General features: G+C 41.7%; 1 protein-coding gene across 2 annotated transcripts in view; it reads right to left on the bottom strand.

The window, feature by feature from the left end:
- The window catches only part of siae (sialic acid acetylesterase), a 110,932-nt gene that overhangs the window by 1,082 nt on the left and 93,003 nt on the right, over window positions 1-16,847 (bottom strand). The window contains exon 11 of one of the 2 annotated variants that reach the window (XR_013889643.1): window positions 3,428-3,612. The gene's annotated coding sequence lies outside the window, so the exon portion shown is untranslated. Of the gene's footprint in view, window positions 1-2,973; window positions 3,613-16,847 lie in introns of those variants that run through there. The other variant, XR_013889642.1, reaches the window with a different exon arrangement.

Below are 16,847 nucleotides of genomic sequence, written 5' to 3'. Positions count from 1 at the left end.
GTTTAGGGTCTCTGTCTCAAAGTTCTTCCTCATGTTCCCTCTACATCTACTGCCACTTATCTTGAATCTATGTGCCTTGGTTCTAGAATTCTCCCTCAAGGAAAACAATTTTATCATGTCTGCTCTATTTCTTCCCCTCATAATTTTGTACACCTCTATCAAATCACCCCTCAGCCACCTTTGTTCCAAGGAAAATAGCCTTAACCTAACCAATCTCTGTTCATAGCTACACTTTTCTTACACTGGCAGCATTTTTATAACCTTCCACTCTCTCCAAAGCAATTATGTCCTTTCTGTAATATGGTGACCAGAATTGCACACAATACTGCAGTCATGGCTTCACCAGTGTTTTATGCAATTCCAACATTAGAAGCTAGAAGCAGGAGTAAGCCATTTGGTCCTTCAAGCCTGCTCCACCATTCATTGTCATGGCTGATCATCAAATTCACTAAACTGATCCCTCCTTCCCCCCACCGTCCCATCCCTTGAAACCTTTAGCTTCAAGAGCTATATCTAATTTTTCTTGAAATCAGAGATTTTGGCCTCAACTACTTTCTGGATAGTGGATTCCACACATTCACCACCGTCTACGTGAATAAATTTCTCCTCACCTCAGTTCTAAAAGATTCACCCTTTATCCTCAAACTATGACCCCCAGATCTGGACTTCCCCACCATCAGGAACATTCTTTCTAGATCTACCCACTCTCACCCTGTTAGAATTTTATAAATTTCTATAAAATCCCCCCTCACTCTTCTAAACACCAATGAATACAATCCTCTTAGTCTCTCCTCATATGACAGAACTTCCATGACAGGAATCAGCCTGGTAAACCTTTGCTGTACTCTCTCTATAGCAAGGACATCCTTCCTCAGATAAGGACACCCAAACTGCACATAATACTCCAGGTGTGGCCTCACCAACATCTTATTTAATTGTACCCTTTTAAATTCGATACCTCTGCCGATGAAGGAGAACATTCCATATGTCTTCTTCACACTATATCTACTTGAACCGCTGCCTTTAGGGGCCTGTGTACTTGTACACCAAGATCTTTCATTTCATCTATCTTTCTTTGTATATTCCCATTTATTTTGTGTTCCCTTTAACTTTAACCTCTCTACATGCATTACTTCAAACTACTCTGTGTTAAAATCCATCTGCCACTTTACCGCCCATGCCACCAATCCATCAACATCATTTTATAGATTATATCTGTCCTCTCCACTACTCGGCCAATCTTTGTGGTATTTGCAAATTTCCCAATTGTGCCCCCCGTGTTCACGTCCAAATCATTAATATAACAAACAGCATGAGTCCCAACACTGATCCCTGTGGAAGACCATTTGAAACTCCTTTCACAAAGGCTGATTGTCTTATATTATAGAACATAGAACATTACAGCACAAAACAGGCCCTTCGGCCCACGATGTTACGCCGACCAATTAAAAAGCAATGACCCTCTAACCTAAAACAATCCCTTTCCATCCATAAACCTATCCACGGATCTCTTAAACGCCCCCAAACTAGGCGCGTTTACAACTGCAGCAGGCAGGGCATTCCAATCCCTCACCACCCTCTGGGTAAAGAACCTACCTCTGACATCCGTCCTATAACTACCACCCCTTAATTTAAAGCTATGCCCCCTCGTGCTAGCTTTCTCCATCCGAGGAAAAAGACTATCACTGTCCACCCTATCTAAACCTCTAATCATCTTATATGTTTCAATAAGGTCCCCTCTTAGCCGCCTTCTTTCTAACGAAAACAACCTCAAATCCCTCAGTCTCTCCTCATAGGACCTCCCCTCTATACCAGGCAACATCCTGGTAAACCTCCTCTGCACCCTCTCCAATGCCTCCACATCCTTCCTATAATGTGGGGACCAGAACTGCACACAATACTCCAAGTGCGGCCGCACCAGAGTTTTGTACAGTTGCAACATGACGCTGCGGCTCCTAAATTCAATCCCCCTACCAATAAATGCCAAGACACCGTATGCCTTCCTAACAACCTTATCTACTTGATTCCCAACTTTCAGGGATCTATGTACACATACACCTAGATCCCTCTGTTCATCAACACTATTTAGAGTCCTACCGTTAGCCCTATACTCTACACATCTGTTATTCCTGCCAAAGTGAATTACCTCACACTTTTCCGCATCAAACTCCATCCGCCACCTCTTGGCCCAGCTCTGCTAATTGTCCCTAATTTTGAATTCCCTCACAAGTGCATGCATCTTGTCCACCTCCACCCCAGCTAAACCCTCTATTATTTTGATTTGGTTAATTTGGACAAGTGGAGTGTCTTGTACATGGAACTGGGTTTCCCCTGAAATGCTAATATTGTAGCAAGATATTTGCTTAAAAAAAGATGAGAAAAGAGGTTTCCTTGATGCATTAGACCATTAGAGCCCATCAAGTCTGCTCCACCATTTGATCATGCATGATAAAATTCTCAACCCCATTCTCCTGCTTTTTCCCTGTAACCTTTGATCCCCTTACCAATCAAGAACCTATCTATCTCTGTCTTAAATACACTCCATGACTTGACTTCCTCAGCCTTCTGTAACAATGAATTCCAGAGATTCACCACCCACTGGCTGAAGGAATTCCTCCTTCCTGAAGAAATGTGTGTTTAAAAATGGCAGTGTGAGGATGCTATAGAGAAATGATGATGTGGGTATGCCGGCGTTGGACTGGCGTAAACACAGTAAAAAGTCTGACAACACCAGGTTTTAGTCCAACCTATTTATTTGATAATATACTCACAAGCTTTCGAGGGACACCCTCTTCGTCAGGTGAATGGAGAGTTCTGGCCTCAGACAGAGCATATGGTTGGACTAAAACCTGGTGTTGTCAGACTTTTTATAGAGAAATGAAGCAGAGCTTTGGGTTACACTGGTGGGCTGGAGGGAAAATGACAAAATCTATTCTTAGGTTTGGTACATCCACACTTGGGGGACTGATCAAATTTGGTGAAGAATATAGAGATATTGGAGGGGCTGGAAAAGTAGTAAGAGGATGATAACTCGTCTTTGAGCTGTGAGAGTGATTTTTTTGTGCAATAATTAATGAAGTGCAGTCTGAGATTGGGGGATAGGATACAAAGTGTTTGACTGAATTGGAAGGATGGTCAGATTGTAAACTGTCTATTTGTATCTGATACTATCACTGTCACAGAATCATTTCTCTCTGGAACAGACGTGTGAGTGCTGGTTGGTCAAGTCTTTTCCAAGGATGTTTGTCAAGTTCCTCAGAGAACATTGTTGTTTATAAGATTGAGGAGTTGATTTATATATTGATATGTTTCTCCCAGAATCACAAAGACTGGGGAAGGGATTGCTCACAGATTTCCCTAAATTCACCATGTCTCTTCAGGATCTCCAGCCCAGCTGTGCACCAGCAACTGAATATGCAGGGATTACCTGAAGCCTGTTGGTAAATTCTCCATTGTTCTCACTTCTGTATCATTACAGCTTGAATCAAAACTGTGCAGTCTGTTCACTGATTCTCTGGGATGATTCACTCCATAGATTCACTGGATCTGATTCCATTCACAGGAATCTGATCAAAATTCTTTAGATCACTTAGAGAGAGAGAAAGCTGTGGCCTAAAAATAAGAGGGAGAGTGAGTTTCACACTGACAGAGTGTACCATGTGTTCGAGACATTCAGGCAAGCTTTGCTCATTGAACCCAGAGGGAGAGTTGCTTATGAAAGCAAAGCTGTTAATTTAGTGTACTCCTGCACCTGTGGCAGACAGTCTGTAATTTGTTGTTTTGTAACATTTAATTATTATAGTTGGTACACAATGTTTTGTGTGCAACATTTGAGATCCATTTGATAAAAAAGCAGCTGGATTGAAGGGGAAAATCCTCAGATATGCTCTCAATTTCACTAATTTTCCATTAGTCAGGTTTCTGTGAATCATGTTTCTAACTTCAGTTTTCCCTAAGTCAAATTGCATGAATATTTTGCCTGCCATTTCAGATTTGAACCCACCACTCTGTTCCCCATTTTGCTTCTTTTCACTTCTGCCTTCTCAGATTCCCTTCCAATTCCCTGTCCCAAACCTTCAGTGCACATTGTCATTTCTTGCTGCTATCCAGGCTTGAGTCCCTCCTAGATGAGCCTCTGATGTACCTTTCACAACATCCTCTTGGCCATCAGCACGCGCTTTATAAGCAGCAATTTCAATCCTCAACCTATTCTTCTGTTGACCTTCTGAGGGTTAATCTAGCCAATCTCCTTCCTGCCCAATTTTTGGCCACGTGGATACTGCCAGCAGATCAACTGTCACCACCCTTCCCCACATCTCAGTTCTCAACAAGGCCCATGCCAATTATGAACTTATTGTGGATAACTATACGTACATCATGATCTTAACAGAGCCAGCTGAGCAGTGATGAAACTTTCACCTTTATGAAACCTCCCCACTTGGCTACATTTTCCAGCCCTTCCATTTCACAATGGTAGGGTGGCACAAATCTCCAAGTTGCACCTTAGACTGACCCACTATTGCTCTGACACATTCTCCTCCATCCCAGGAATCAGTCTGGTAAACCTTCTCTGCACTTCCTCCATAGCAAGAACGCCCTTCCTCAGATAAGGAGACCCAAACTGTACACAATATGCCAAAAGTGGTCTCGCCACGGCACTATTTAATTGCAGCAAACATCGCTGCTCCTCTCACAGTGAAGACCAACATGCCATTTGCCTTCTTCACTGCCCTGCTGCACCTGCATGCTTACTTTTAGCAACTGGTGTATGAGGACATCCAGGTCTCATTGCACATTCCCCTCTCAATCTATTGCTATTCAAATAAACTGAATAAGCTATTCAAATCACTGAACTTGTCCACATGCTCCTGACATCTCACCCTCCCAGCCTTATGTGGGCTGCAGAGAGCAAATGTACAAAGGCCATCTGTATTTCATAACCCAGGCTGGCCAACCAGGATCTTACCATCTGCTAGGACAAAGGGCCATGCAGCAACAACAACAGCTATACCCCATGTAGCCTTCATTTGGATTCTAGTGTGCGATTTCAACTTGTTTCCCGTCTCCTTTCCTCACCAAATTGGAATTCACCCATAGCACAGTGGCCCTGAACAAGGTTGTCTCATATGGTGGTTTCCCCCAAATTAATTGCCTTTAACTGAAGGCCAAAGTCCTAGAGCTGCATAGGTGTTGCCTGAGGGAATGACACATACATTTCCTGAGGGACTCACCAATACTAACTGGTGGCCCTTGAGGGAACTAACCCCATTCTGGCACCAGTGGGCATTCACATGCCAAAATCAACTTGTGCTGGAAAAGGACCTGTCCCTCTACGTACGAGGCAGCTGGGACTTGAATGTTTATTTGTACATCACTGGCTAAACCAGCATTTATTTCCAATTCTAATTTTCCTTGAGAAAATGCTAGTGAGCTCCTTCTTGAACCTCTGGATCCCATGTGATGCAGACACATCTACAGTGCTGTTGGGGAGTTCCAGGATTTTCACCCAGTGATAGGACAAACCAGCAATATAGTTCAAAGTCCTCTTGTGGTTATAGGTGATGAAGATTGCAGTTTGGAAGGTGCTGTCAGAGTAACCTTAGTGAGTTGCTGCAATGCATCTTCAAGATGGTATACCCTGCTCCCCCTGTGCAACAGTGGTGGAGAGAGTGAATGCCTATGAATGAATGGATGGATTACCTATTAAGCAGGCTGCTTTTATCTGGATGATGTTGAGCCTCTTGAATGTGCAGTCACTCAGGCAAGTCTGGGAGAATTCCAACACAATCCAAACTTGTGCCTTGTATGTGGCGGACAGGCTTTGGTGAGGTTAGTTGGTGAGTTACCACAGAATTCCCAGTATCTGACCTACTCTTGTCACCACAGTATTTCTATGGCTGAACCGGCAAAGTGTCTGGTGAATGGTAACTCCCATGATAATGGTAAGAGTTTCAGCAACATTATTGCCTTTGAATGCCAAGGAAAAAATGTTAGATTCTCCTGTATTGGAGGTGATATTGCCTTGCAACTGGCAGGACAGCAGGCTACTGATGCAGAGCTATGCAAACAACGCGGGTTCAATTCCCTTACCAGCTAAGGCCCGCCCTTCTCAACCTTGCCCCTTACCTGAGTTGTGACAATCCTCAGATTAAATCACCATCAGTTCCTTTGAGGGAGACAGCAGCCTATGGTCACCTGGGACAGTGGGTATATGCATGTAGTCAATGGCTTCTTGGATGTTAATAAATCCTGCAATTGCTGTGAAGCTTCTGGCTCACTCCACCTGGCTGGCTTTGTTGGTTCAGAAGTGAATGAAGGTGTTGACTATTTTGGACAAAGCATCCGTGGCAAGCTTGAAGCAGCTACGGCAGCCAATTGTGAGACACCTCAAAGATCTCACATTGATTCCTGGAAAGAGATCATTGATTTCCAACAATCACCACCATCGCCCTTTGTGCTAGCTCTGAGTCCAACCAGCCAGCTTTCCACAATTCCAACAGATCCCGTTTTGCAAAAGCTTCTTGATAGCTGACCTGTTCTTTAGTTCGTTCCTCAACATATTGGTTCAGAAAACAATCCCATGTACACTTCACAAATTCCTCCTCAAAAGAATTATGAACAGTTTCATTGGAGCGATCTATATGCAGATTAAAATCACCCATAGATGTCCTACAGATGTCCTTTAGCACATGCATCTCCAATTTCTTGTTTAATGTCATTCCTAATATCACCATTACAGTTTGGGAGTCTGTAAACAAACTCCCATGAACATTTTCTGCCCCTTAATATTTTTCAGCACTACCCATACAAATTTCACATTGTAGGAGCTAATATTCTTCCTGAGTATAATGTTAATTTCCTCTTTAACCAGCAACGCAACTCCACTGCCTTTCATTTTTGTCTGTCTTTCCTAAATACTGAAAACCCCCAGGTCTTCATTTCCCATCCTTCATTTCCCATCCCATCTCTGCAGCCATGTGTCCATAATCCCAAATTTTTCATACCCATTTATATCTATTTGCATGATTAATTCATCCACTTTATTGTGAATGCACCACACATTAAGGCACAAATCCCTTAAGGCCTTTTTTTTTTAACTTTATTTGTCTCATTCCCACTATTTTTCACTGAGGCCCTGTTTGTATCTGGCCCCTGATTTCTCATGTGTATCATTTTTCTTACTCCTCTTTCTTGTCCTTTATTCTTGTCCTTGAATCCCCCTCCTTTGAATCCTTGAATAGCTTCTCATCCCTCTGCTCTTTTAGTTTAAATCTTGCCTAACCACTTGAGCAAATACTCTTCCAAAGACATCAGTCCTGGTCCTGCCCAGGTTGTATAGGTCCCACCTCCCCCAGAACCGGTCTCAATGTGCCAGGAATCTAAAACCCTTCCCTTTACACCATCTCTTCAGCGATGTATTTATCCTATGTATCCTGTGGTTTCTACTCTGTTCTAGCACATGCCACTGGTAGTAATCTTGAGATTAACACCTTTGAGGTCTTACTTTTCAACTTACTTCCTAATTCTCTATATTCTGTTTTTAGGACCTCATCCCTTTTTTCACCTATAGAAAGAAACATAGAACCACAGCACAATATAGGCCCTTCGGCCCACAAAGTTGTGCTGAACCTAGGCTATAGAAACATAGAAAAAAGGCTATAGAAACATAGAAAAGGTTGTTTGTACCAATGTGTAACACAACCGCTGGCTGTTGGCCCTTCTTCAGAATGTTCTGTAACCACTCTGAGTCATCCTTGACCCTAGGTAAAAGCAAATTACTGCAGATGCTGGAATCGGAAACCAAAAGAGAAAATGCTGGAAAATGTCAGCAGGTCTGGCAGCATCTGTAAGGAGAGAAAAGAGCTGATGTTTTGAGTCCAGGTGATCCTTTGTCAAAGTTTTGACAAAGCATTTTCTCTTTTGGGATCCTTGACTCGAGCACCAAGGAGGCAACATGCCACCCTAGGATCTCATTTGCAGCCACAGAAACATCTATCTTATAACTGAATCCCCTATAACTATTGCATTCCAAAAATTTTTATTCCTCCCCTTTGCAACTGTGGTGCAACAAATTTGCCTGCTGCTGGTTTCCCCTGAGAGGCCATTCCCCTTAATAGTATACAAAATGGTATATCTTGTTTTGCAGGGAATAGCCACAGAAAAATCCTGCACTGCCTGCCTTACTCTGCCTGATGGTCACCCATTCCCTTCCTGCTCGGACACGACCAGCACTCTATACATAAGAACATAAGAACTAGGAACAGGAGTGGGTCATCTGGCCCCTTGAGCCTGCTCCACCATTTAATAAGATCATGGCTGATCTTTTTGTGGACTCAGCTCCACTTACCTGCCTGCTCACCACAACCCTTAATTCCTTTACTGTTCAAAAATTTATCTTTCCTTGCCTTAAAAACATTCAATGAAGTAGTCTCAACTGCTTCACTGGGCAGGGAATTCCACAGATTCACAACCCTTTGTGTGAAGAAGTTCCTCCTCAACTCAGTCCTAAATCTGCTTCCTCTTATTTTGAGGCCATGCCCCCTAGTTCTGGTTTCACCCGCCAGTGGAAACAACTTCCCTGCTTCTACCTTATCTATTCCCTTCATAATCTTATATATTTCTATCAGATCTCCCATCATTCTTCTGAATTCCAATGCGTATAGTCCCAGTCTACTCAACCTCTCCTCATAAGCCAACCTTCTCAACTCCGGAATCAACCTAGTGAGTCTCCTCTGCACCCCCTCCAGTGCCAGTATATCCTTTCTCAAGTAAGGAGACCAAAATTGTACACAGTATTCCAAATGTGGCCTAACCTGCACCTTATATAGGCGCAAATTAACTTTGCTGTTTTTAAACTCCATCCCTCTCACAATAAAGGATAAAATTCCATTTGCCTTCTTAATTACCTGCTGCACCTGCAAACCAATTCCTTGTGATTCTTGCACAAGGACACCCAGGTCCCTCTGTACAGCAGCATGCTGTAATTTTTTATCATTTAAATAATAGTCCATTTTGCTGTTATTCCTACCAAAATAGATGACCTCACACTTACCAACATTGTACTCCATCTGCCAGACTCTTGCCCACGTAACTATTCTATATCCCATTGCAGACTTTTTCTGCGTCCTCTGCACACTTTGCTCTGCCACTCATCTTAGTGTCATCTGTGAATTTTAACACATTATACTTGGTCCCCAACTCCAAATCATCTATGTAAATCATAAACAATCGCGGTCCCAACACTGATCCCTGAGGCACATCACTACTCACTGATCGCCAACGTGTTATCCATGATTCTCTCCACCTTGTGGATGCTCCATAGTGTCCCCAGATATCGCTCCACCTCTGAAATCAGAATTTTCAGGAGCTTCAGATGGAGACAATTCCTGCATACATGCTGGTTCTGGCCAATGGAAAGGTTCCTGGCTTCCCACATGGAACAGAAGGAGCACACCACGGCTTTCAGCTCTCCTCACTTTCAAATTAAACCTTTTGGAAGATGCTTAATATCAACTAATATCCATTACTCTAGGCCCATACTTTCCGGGCCCTAGATTGCTTTGAAAGTCCTCCACTGTTCCTCAATTATCCCATCATAAAGTTTTTGCTCCCAGCCTACCTTAGCCAATTACTCTCTCATCCCTTTATAGTCTCCTTTGTTTAAGGACAAGATATTGGATTTTACCTTCTCACACTCCATCTATATTTTAAATTCAACCATACTGTGATCGCTTCTTCCAAGAGGATCCCTAACGGTAAGATCATTAATTATTCCTGTCTCATTACACAAGACCAGATCTAGGATAGCTTGCTCCCTTGTCGGTTCCATTACATTCTGTTCCAGGAAGCTATTGTGGATACATTCTATGAACTCCTCCTCAAGGCTGCTTTGACCAATTGATATGTAGATTAAAATCCCCCATGATAATTGCTGTACCATTTTTACATGCATCAGTTATTTCTTTGTTTATTTCTTGCCCCACAGATGTCATTATTTGTTGGCCTATAGGCTAGCCTATCAGTGACATTTTCTCCTTACTATTTCTAATTCCCACCCAAATGGATTCAACCTTTTTTTCCATAGAACCTATATCATCTCTCACTACTGGCCTGATGTCATCCTTAAATATCAGAGCTACACTACCTCCTTTACCTTCCTGCACACTGCTGACAACTTGGCATCTCCCTTGAGATCCAGAACTCACTCGACATTCACTTACTTTAACTTCAGAGTAACTTATCTAAGACTCCTGGAACTATTTTTCTTAGGAATCTGCTTGTATGTCCAGTTTTATCTCTACATTTTCTAAGTTCCCTTCAAGAGTTGTAAAACCTCATGAAAAATGCCAACAGTTCCACACTTGCCGTCTCCATTCTAAAATAAAACTAAGCCTAGATTTCACTTTTTTTAAGTAAATAAAGAATATAAATTAAACTAAAAGCTAAAACTTATTTCTACTACCCACAAATACTTCTAAGGTCCATAACACCTGTCACATAGCCAATTTTCTATCCATGTTGCTACTGTCATTCCATGAGCTATAACTCATAAGTCTATTGTGTGGCACATTATCAAAGTCTTGTATCCATCAACAGCATTGCACATACCAACCTTCTCCGTTAGTGAAATATAACTTTCCTGTAAGAAATCCACACAGGCTTTCCTTAATTTACCTACATTTGTCCATGTAACTATTAATTTTGCCCTGCGTTATTGTTCATATTTGACACATTTCCTTCTATCTTTGAATTCATGTGGTTGCCCACATCACTTGCTCATTTTTTCCCTCACTTTAGGATAAAACATCACAGAGATTCTCTGGTTCAGTTTTGAACCATTTCCAGGGAATGGGATGTATCACAGACCAAAGAATATGGCTTCAGGCTTCCTAACATTTAATTGGGAGACATTTCTGCTCATCCAATAGTGGATGCCAAATAAGAAGTCTGATAAAATGGGAATGTCTGGCGTACATTCTTTTGTTGCATCAACCGTGCTGCCTCTCTTGAAACCTGGTCATGCTGGGCAGTTAACAACTTCATCTGTCTACTGTGCCTTAATGTGCTTGGGCACTGTCCACAGCTGGCAATACTTATCAGCTTGTCCTTTCCAAGCAATTCTTTTTGTACTTGAGGATGTACAAAGCCCCAAATGGGCAATCATTCATCTGAGTCCTTACATTTACATTTTCTGGCTGCATTTTTTAATTTTGAAATTATCAACAGGTTGGCCTGATTCCTGCCATGAGCCTTGACATTCATATCAGCAGATCTGATGCTTTGATTTTGGCTAGAGATGTGTGCTGAATTTTTGAAAGACTTTGTCATCTTTATACAGTTCCCAGCCATTAACCAAATCTTTAGCCCTTGCTCACAAGCCTGCCTACAACAGCATGTACGCAGGCTTGCCATTTCCTCTTTATTATTGCCTTTCAGAAAGCTACTGATAGTTCACCTGTGGCTCATTTTAAAAACTCTTGAATACCTCCACAACATCAGCCTCCCAATTGATCATGGGATGGAACTGACTGCTTTTTGTTGCAGTTTTATGCAATTCACTCAGTTTTTCTCTCTGGCACTGATTCAGGTTGATTTTTCAATCTAATTGAGCATTAAAGTTATTTAAAATGCTTGGGTTTTTACTCACAAACGACATGCTACTTTGTTATATGTCCTCTGGTTCCCATAAGTTAGAAATATTCACATTTCAGACTCAAAATGATGGAGCTTCATTGATGTGGCTAATAAAGCTCAATAGACTTGGCGAACTGTTAATAGTGAATTGTTATATGGCATATGACTTGAGTACAACAGTGAATGTGGCACTTCAAGACATATTCACATAATATTTAGTTCCTTTACAAATAATGTAAAAATACAACAGGTGGTAAGGTGATTTGAAAATTCATGTTGCAGCTGGTGGGATATGGAATTTGAAGATACATGGACTGATCTGACTGATGTGAGGTTTTCAAACCTTTGTGGTACTGCATCCAGATCCTTGGATCTCCATGGTTAAGAACATAAGAAATAGGAGCAGGAGTAGGCCATCTATCCCTTAGAGCCTGCCCCGCCATTCAACAAGATCATGGCTGATCTGAAGTGTATCAGTTCCACTTTCCCGCTTTCTCCCCATAACCCTAAATTCCCTTGTCTATCAAAAACCTATCTACCTGTATTCAGTGAGGTAGCCTCCACCACTTCAATGGGCAGAGAATTCAGAAGAGAGCTCCCACTTCCTGAATCTTTCCCAGCTCAGAATCAGTTGTGGAATAATTTCCAGCACCTGCTCTAATTGCAAATTATCTTCTAAGGATAATTTTAATGCAGGCTAAGTTTTACTGGGGCTAGCCTGTGATAGCTTTAGCTCACTGCTGAGAGACACATTTCAACAGCACAGCAACATTTACAAAACACAGAGTGAACACCAAACTCAAAAGCTGCCAATCAGTGAGAGATATCAGAGGTAGACCCATGAGTGGGACCCAGTAATAAGTAATCAGACTTTGGGTCTCGGACTACTTCTGAGTAACACAATGGGAACATAATTACAGCATTAAATTGAATGACTTCACTCAGGAAACACCAATATTACTAGGATGTTAAACTGTTCATATTGTTCATTATAACATTTACAAATTATGATACAACAGAAACATGTTACAGCTTCGTATGTCAGCATTCCTCTGCTGGTGATTGATAACATTTCCATTGTTATATTCCCTTCACAAAGTAAACTGGTTCTGATCTTCAACCTGACAACATTCACTGTTGATCAGCCAGTTGGTTACAGTTACTGAAAGCGCCTTTCCTTCATTCAAACTACTTGTACAGCCTCCAGTCTCAAACTGGCCCAATTTATAAACCTATTGATCTCACGTGTGAGGGTGCAATTTACCCTGTGATCTCAGTTTGACACATCCTGTTAAGAGGGAACTGATTTTGAAGAAACATTTGGCAATGTATTGGACGTCGTGAAGGTTATGTGAATTGATACATTAGATTTCTGTACGTCATGATTCACCGAACAGCGCGCACAGACAATGTGCAGTGATGGCAATGTTCTCTTCCTACCATTTACATTAATATGGAATAGGAGGTGGCTATTCAACTCCTTAAGCCAACTCTTTCCTTTTATTTGAATCTAACAATGCTCCATTTTAAAATTTTCTATTGAACATCAGTCTAACAGATTTTTGGAGAAGACAGTTCCAGATATCCATTGTGTTTGTGTGGAAAGGAATTCCTGGACATCACCACTGAATGACTGACTTCTAATTTTAAGGTTATGCCTCCATGTCTCCATCTGCACTCTCAACTCCTTTGATTATCTTAATCACTTCAATTACATTATGCTTAATAATCTATTCTCAATAAAACATAAATCTAGTCTGTGCAACCTGGCCTCATAACTTAACCATCTTACTGCACACATGTGGTTTGCTGTGTTTTTCTGTTGTTGTCTTCTTTTCTGCAACTTAATTGATTTCAACCACCAAAACCTGCTGGAAATTTACTTAGATTTGTATAAGAATTACCCAATTCAAGTAAAAGCTGGACTCTTTGGATAGTAAATTTAAAGAACTTTATTGAAGAAAAAAGGTATACTTAATAACTTTAAGGGAATGACTTCTTACAACTTCGTTAGGTGATCAATTTTGAAGCAAAACCCTTTGACACAACTACACTTGAAAATTCTTGCCTCAGGTATCCCCAATACTTGGTGAGCAAAGAAGCCTTGCAAAAGCAGTGCTTTTAACTCCTGAGTGACCATTACTCTGAGGTGAGTCAGTCTTTTTCAATGTAATAATTAGTTCTTGGCATGACTAGGTTAATTTAATTGATTCTCAATCACATACATAGAAACACAGAATCCCTACAGTGCAGAAGGAGGCCATTTGGTGCATCGAGTCTGTACTGACAACAATCCCACTTAGGCCCTATCTCCCGAACCCCACCTTTTTACCCCACTAATCCTGCTAACTTATGCATTCTGGGATACTAAGGGATGGTTTTACCCTGGCCAATGCACCTAACCCGCACATCTTCAGACTGTGGGAGGAAATCAGAGCACCCAGAAGAAGCCCATGCAGACTCAGGGAGAATGTGCAAACTCCACACAGACAGTGACCCAAGTCAGGAATTGAACTGGTACCTGGAGCTGTGAGGCAGCAGTGCTAACCACTGTGCCACCATGCCAATAACTAGCCTTATTATTTCAGGCAAGAATACATCAGGATTATCTTGAAATACTCTCTATTCATAAAGTTTTAATAGGTATCTCATAAAGCCCAATTCTTTTAAATCACAGGACATAGTGGCTTAGCACAGTTTATCTGAAACTGGCTTTCTCACACCAATGTATGAACTATGCTAATTAAACTTAACAAACTTTCAATAAAAATCCAGACTTACTGTTTTGATTATTGATTCATTAACTACATCCTAATTAAGACTCACTTCCTATTCACTCATATGTTTGTGACAGATGACCATCTTAAATCAGTAATTTTGATTAATACACTATAGCATCATAGAATTCCTGCAGCGCAGAAGGAGGCCAGTCAGCGCTGCAGGGATTCTATAAATCTTGGGGCTAAAGGGATCAAGGGATATGCGGGGGGGGAAGGCAGGATCAGGATACTGAATTTGTGACAGGCCATTATGATAATGAATAGTGGAGTAGGCTCGAAGGGCTGAATGGCCTACTCTTGCTCCTGTTTTCTGTGTATGTTTCTGGGAGATGCCCTTTGTATGCTTGAGGCATAAGATTTGTAATGTGAGTTTGAATTCAGTAGTACTGTGAGCCTGGCACTGTGCATGTTGGAAGTTGTTGGAGTGAACCACTACCACAATAATAGCATTGTCATTCTGACTAATAAGAGTGCATGCCTTCTAACTTCCTTTTGATCTCTCTTCATGTAAATCAGCTTTCTGTGGCAGGTACATAGTTAGTAAAGCCGGAATAGACTGCATAATGTTTCAATCCGGTTTCCCACTTACTTTGTAAGAACTTCTTATTCTTAAACTGCTCTAATACAACGACATTGTCTCTTCACTTTACTTCATCCGCTTTGATTGGTGGACTGGGCAGATCTGTTGATCTTTAGTCTCTGAGTGGAACAAGGGCAGCAGGATGGCACAGTGGTTAGCACTACTGCCTCACAGCACCAGGGACCCGGGTTCAATTCCAGCTTTGGGTCACTGTCTGTGTGGTGTTTGCGTGTGCTTGCCGTGTCTGCGTTGGTTTTCTCCAGTGCTCTGGTTTTCTCCCACAGTCCAAAGATGTGCAGGTTCGGTTGATTGGCCGAGCTAAATTGACCCTTAGTGTCAGAGGATTAGCAAGGTAAATATGTGATGTTACAGGAATAGGGCTTGGGTGGGATTGTGCTTGGTGCAGACACGATGGGCCGAATTGCCTCCTTCTGCGCTGTAGGGATTCTGTGATTCTACATTGTTTAATACAAAATACAGAACACTAAAGGCTTCTCTGGCTCTATATTAGTATCAAAATGGCCTCCTTGACCTTATAACTTGTTATAGTGCATACAATGAAAATGATCAAGTTCAACTAAATTGTAACCACCCAGGCCTACTCATCTTTTCCTACATTACACCAGTGACTACATTTAAAAAGTACCTGGTTGTAAACACTGTCTGCAGTGGTGAAAGATGCTATATCAATGGAACTCCAATTACAGATCTGTGAGCCTTATCTCAGTGGTAATCAGGGGAAATTGTTGGACAAGTTTCTTAGGGACAGAATGTACTCACATCTGGAAGAGAATAGCAATAGGCAGCATAGCTTTGTGAAGGAGAGGTTGTGTCTCACAAACAATTGATTTCTTTGAGGAAGTGACAAGAAAAATTGACCAGGGCAGGGCAGGGCACTGGATGTTGTGTATGCGAGCTTTAGTAAAGCCCTTGTGAAGGTTCTTCATGGCAGGCTGATACAAAAGGTGAAGTCACATAGGATCCGTGGTGTGCTGGTAAAATGGATATCAAACGGGCTTCGGCATAGAAAGCAGACTGTAGCAGTGGAAGGGTACTTCTCTAACTGGAGGTCTGTGACAAGCCGAGGTATTCCTATGTAATTCCTGCCTTCATCTTTCTAGGTGGCAGAGATCTCATTGTCAGAAGGCACTGTCAAAGGTGCCTTGGTGAGCTGTTGAAGTACATCTTGTAGATGTTACACAATGCAGCTATGGTGCACCTTTAATGAATGTTTAAAGTGCTGAATGGGATATGAATCAAGCAGACTGCTTTGTCCTGGATGGTGCAGCACAGGTGGGAAGTATAACATCACACTCCCTACTTGTGTCAGATAGGCCGTGGAAAGACTTTGGAGAGTCAGGAGGTGTGCTAACCAAAATTTCAAGCCTCTGACCTGCTCATGCAACTGTATTATTTATGGTCAGTCTAATTAATTTGGTGGCCTCCCCAGATGTTGATGGTTCATGCAGTGAGGTATTTGGTAACTAACAATAATGCAATTGAATGTGAAGGGGAGAAGGTTAGATTCTTTAATATTGTAAGACACTCCTTGTGTGGTGTGAATGTTACTTGTCAAGTATCAGTCCTGAGTTAAATATTGGCCCAGTCTTGCTGCATCCACTTATGCATTGCTTCTGAGTTGTGAATAATCTAGTCAGAATATTCTCTAATCATAAATAATTAAAAAGTTCAATCTGTTCATGACGCTACAAATCCTCAATAGGTATAATTATTTTTCCTGTGTCTTCCATTTTGAAGTATTAGTGCCAGTTTTTAAGATCAAGCCCAACTTGTCTGTACTCAGTCATGCATGATGTGGAGATGCCAGCATTGGACTGGGGTAAGCACAGTAA

This window comes from Carcharhinus amblyrhynchos, chromosome 29, assembly GCF_965287045.1.
Source record: "Carcharhinus amblyrhynchos chromosome 29, sCarAmb.v2.hapA, whole genome shotgun sequence".
NCBI classification, from domain to species: Eukaryota; Metazoa; Chordata; class Chondrichthyes; order Carcharhiniformes; family Carcharhinidae; genus Carcharhinus; species Carcharhinus amblyrhynchos.
This window is presented reverse-complemented; position numbering and strand designations above follow the sequence as displayed.